Source organism: Triticum aestivum, chromosome 7A, assembly GCF_018294505.1.
Source record: "Triticum aestivum cultivar Chinese Spring chromosome 7A, IWGSC CS RefSeq v2.1, whole genome shotgun sequence".
NCBI classification, from domain to species: domain Eukaryota; kingdom Viridiplantae; phylum Streptophyta; class Magnoliopsida; order Poales; family Poaceae; genus Triticum; species Triticum aestivum.
In genome coordinates, this window is record NC_057812.1 from 431,092,344 (window position 1) to 431,097,338 (window position 4,995).

A 4,995-nucleotide genomic window follows, 5' to 3' on the forward strand; every position below is an offset into this window, starting at 1 on the left:
ATTACACACCATGTTTCCTTGACATGTTGTCCCATTCCAACATATCACTGAGACGACGGCGAGTAGTAGGAGTATTTCCGAACGGACGTGTAGGCCAGGGCGCCTCTTCGTGAACCATGGAAAACTCCCAACCGTCCACCGACTCTTCGCCTTTCCCTCTCGATTTGGAATTGCTGTCGCACGCTCTTCCTCTCCCTCCTCCATTTTCCTTCAGCCCTTCACCCTTTCTTCTGCCATTGTTCGATCGTCTTCTCCATGGAGGGAACAGGCCGGAAACGACCCCGTTATTCTTGCCCCGATCTGAAAGATGATGTGGTGGAGGAACTCATTGATCGGTGCGACGTCATCACCTCGGCTAGCATGGCAGGTTCGTTCAAGCCCATTCTCGACTCAACTAATAACATCATTACAAAGAACCCAAGAGTCAAGGAGCGGTTTGATCTCCCCTATCTTCTTTGTCGTGACCCTGATGATTGGCGCCGGCACGACGGAGGCCTCGCCCTGTGCCAGTTGATGCCGCTTGATAATGATACGTATGATGTTAAGATGCCATCGCTCGAGGGAAAGGCTTGGGCGGGCGCAAATGGAGATTGGGTTGTTTACATTGGGTCCAACTGCGAGTGGGAACTTGTGAATGTGTACACTCGTCACCGGGTTCCACTTCCAAAAATCTCAGCACACTGCCCAGAGGTTGAGCACACCGGTAATGTACATGCGTTCAAATACGATCATGGTGACTGTCTTCTACGGAAGATAGCAATTTGTCAAGTTCCCAACTGCTCTTGGAATTACAACAACTATGAAGTTGTTGCTATCTTCGACAAGCTTGTTGCCATCCTTAGTGTTTTGACTCGATGAACATTGCTCCAAAATCAATTTCTGTGCATGAATGAGTACTGTGATGCAATTCAATACGAGGGCCTTGTGTTTGTTGCCACCACTCGTGGCACTCTTTTTGCATGGTATCCTCGTAGTTTCGGTACGTTTGTCTTCCACCGTAATTATAATTGTTTCATCCACATGCATGCGGGCTAGCAAGTTTCCCTTTACTAATTAACCTTCTTCTTGTGTTTCCAAGGTCCTGTGAACATCCCACCACCTATACTTGAAAAATTTTATAACCAAGGGGGAGATGCCAATGGTGATGATCATGAGCAGCGCCCATATACTCTGTGGCGCCTGGCAACTAATTCCGATGGATCACCTCTTCTTGTGTGTATACAGCCCACTGATGATGTTACTGCTAAGGAAGCAGGTGTCTCCCATGGTCGCACTCTCCGGACCTATTCCAACACCCGTTGCATGGTATTCGGGATGGATACTAGTGTGCTAGCGCCAACTCCTTCTCCCTGGCACAGAATTGATAGTCTTGGAGAAAACTCGCTCTTCCTTGGACAAAACTATCCGATGATGGTGAAAGGCGATCCAACTGCTGTTGACACATTTATGAGAAGCAACTGTGTCTATACCTCGGACATTTGGGTGGTTCCCTACCCTGGTACTGATATAGTAGGCCGCTTCAGCCTGGATGATCAGTCCTGCGTTGGTCTCCAGATCGACAACGGATGGCCCGTCCCAGAGAATCACTTGTGGTTCAAAGCAAGCGTTTCCAACGCCGCAGAATGGTTGAGTTGAAGTTCATTTCATGGCTTGTTATTTGTTGTGTGGTGAAAACTTTAGTATTTATAATGTATCCTCGTTGTCGATGTGGGTTGATGACCTGTTGTATGTAATAAAATGATATGCCTGTGATAAACTTACTAAATTTATGAATGGCTTTCGAGTCGCTTCTCTAAATTTGTACTAGCTTCACATGCTTCGCGCGTCGGGCGGGTGTTTTTACTGTAGCCATATGTTAATCTGTTTGTTGTACGTAACCAGCACCTCGAATCCTCGATACTAGTATACTATATACTAGTAGGAGTAAGTAGTAGGAGTAGTAGGGTGGCATGGGCCAGAACAAGCATTCACGTCCAGGAGTACGGCACACGCCACCACCACGACATCCATCTGACACCATATTATTTCTTGGAGTCCGTGCTAGAGCAATCTCTTCAACCTCGTCATTTCTCTAACTTCAGCCATCGCGCGGCGGGCGAGGTGGGGGTTTGCCGATAGTCGGTTTCCTTAACTGCGGTCCCACTTGTAAGGCCAACTCCAACGCACGACCCCAAATGCACCTCCGTTTTGCATGAACTCCAACGATAATTTTGACTAGAAAAGCAAGACCAAAGAAAACAAGAACCACAAGAATACATTTTACTACTCCTGTAAGTTGGATTAGTGCCTTCTCGATGCATTCATTGTTGATCTGCGGAGGCTCGATCTTGCGTGCTTCTTTCTTCTTCGAGTGTAAAGAAGTAGACGTTGCTTCCTCGCATCTAGTCTCATGTCTAGCCTCTATTCTAGTAGGAGTATCAACAAGTGCACTAATCTCATCCGAGAGCAGAACCGAAGATTTGGTCGGGTTCTTCCTCCTTTTGCCGACACGTGGGACATCCAGCATCCAGGTCGTGTCATGAAAGAAAATAGAGTGGTAGTTGAAGCCACGAGATGTGCATCTTGGGTTAAACTGTAAATAGAATCTTACTACTCTTGAGAAACTCCAAAAGCGGCCACCGAAGATCTTTATTGGATTTGTTTTTCATCACCAGCATGTTGAGGTGAAAGATGTGCAGGTTCAGTGGGTCCTCTTGCGTTTTCACTGACATGTGGGGCCTCATGTGAGCAAACAGACGATGGGCTCCGCGCGTCCGCTGGCTGGCTGAGAAGAGAGATAGAGGCGGGTTGAGCAAGGACTGCATGAAATTTGTTCTATGTACCTCGATATAGGCTCGATATAGTGGGGTGGCATGGGCCATAACTAGCATTCACGTCTAGCAGTACGGCACACGCCACCCACACGAGTCCCATCCGACACCAATTTTCTTGGAGTCTGTGCTACAACCATCTCTTCTTCCTCCTGTTTTCTCAGCCATCACACGGTGGGCAGGGTGGGGGTTTGCCGATAGTCGGTTTGCTCAACTGCGGTCCCACTTGTAAGTGAAAATGCAACACCACACGCATTCCCGCTTGAGCGGCGTGCCAGACCAACCGTGTGGGGGTGCGACGCGAACACGGCGGGCTTTTCCTTTTGAACTCGTCACTTGTAAAATTTGGTTCTGCTCCATGGCGCGACCGATTTATAGAAAATGATGATTTTGCCTAGAGTAATGAGAAGTTTGGTTCTGGCGCCGTTCATGCATGGAGTACGTACGAAAATTATGAAGTTGATGCGAAAGGTAAGATACTTACTATAGTATCATATACTACTACATGGATTTGACGGAAAGATAAAAATACATATGAATCCATCAACGTTCAATGACATCCTCACGCCCTAGTGCGCCGGGTCACCAACTGACGTGTGAGGAGCAGCGGCGTTGGCGGCGAGCTCAACGTGCTTCTGAACAGTGCCGTCCAAGGTTGCCCTGCGCTCCAAGAAGGCCAGCGTCCTATCGTCCTCCTCTTGCATGTAGTAGTCCTTGTGGATGATTTGCACGTAGACGTGGGTGATTATGTCGATGGTGTCTTGCTGCGCCAGGCGCTGCGCGGCGAGCGCGACCTCAAGGTGGACATTCTCCGGCGCGACGGCGGGCAGTCGCAGGGCCACCAATGCATCGAAGAGGTTGTTACCATAGTGGCCATTGAGGGTGGCAGGCATTGCAGAGCCTGGGTGCGTCGGCTGGAGGCTTACGTCAAAGTCGTCCGCAAGCTTCTTGACGACGGTGAACTTGTCGAGGAAACCGACGAGGACCTTGTCGAACAAGGAGACGAAGCTGTCGTCCAAGCGGCCCCTCGCCCTGGCGGCCTCAAGCAATACTACCTGGAGACGTTCCTCGGTGCCGGGCTGCAGGCCGGCGTCGTGGACCATCTGGCACACCCGGATGATGCTCGTGCTCATCGCCTCCATGGGTCTAGCATAGCTTCTAGTCAACTGATCTTGCGATTCGAGTGATCACTCAGCCCTTGGTTAGCGTGCATATGTGCGTAGGATTTCGTACTACTCCTCGGCCCTCTACTGCACCTGCCTTTGGCTGTATGATAGGTGGGCCAGCCACCCCCTGGGACCACGTGTCATTCACCCAAAGGCAGTTGCCATAAGTCAACAAAGCTGCGTCCCCCTCCGTGCCAGTGCAGTATAGTCATCTCACCGGACCTCTAGTTGGGGCCAAACGAGAGAAGTTTGATGTTTACTGGTTTATTGGTCCCCTTTGCATTTGGCGCCAAGTTTTGACCTTTGATTTAACTATTAAATGTTAATGCATGTAAACAAAAATGTTGTGTAAGTTACCTTACGAAAACCAAATAATCCCAAAATACTTAGGCACGGTGCATTAACTCCCTCCTTGTTTCTTATTTCGTGACATATCAACCAATGAGAGATGTGGGCCGTGCATGCTTTCAATGACTTGAGACTACCAAACATGACATGCAGTGTTTAGTTCATTGCATGTAATCCTATTAGTACTCTAGTTAGGAGTAGCAAAAAACATTAAGTTCTCTCGCCGATAGGAACAAAACACCATGTATTTATTTACAGAGGGAGTAGTACATTTTTGGTGACATGCATTACTAGATATTGCTAGTCAAATACTAAAATTCAGATGGACGTGGTAGTACTCCTAAATCCAGACGGTGGTGCTACTAGTACTAGTAGTAGTACTACCAATGTAGTAGTAGGAGTACTAGCACTGTACTACCCGTTGGTCAAATTATTACGTGCTGCTCCTCACAGTGAAGTGACAAGACCCTGCGCCGGAGATGACACCTGAGTATAGGCGCCGTGTTCGGCATACCATAGTCAGCCTCACCGTCTGCAGTCACTATCATCATGGCTGTAGAGCTAGCCTGCTTACAACTAGCCCTGTTCGACATAATTTCCCGTGCGTAGATGCCCGTGCATTGCACGGAACACCAAGATTGGGGGTGGACGGCTCCGGCAGCGGCCATCAC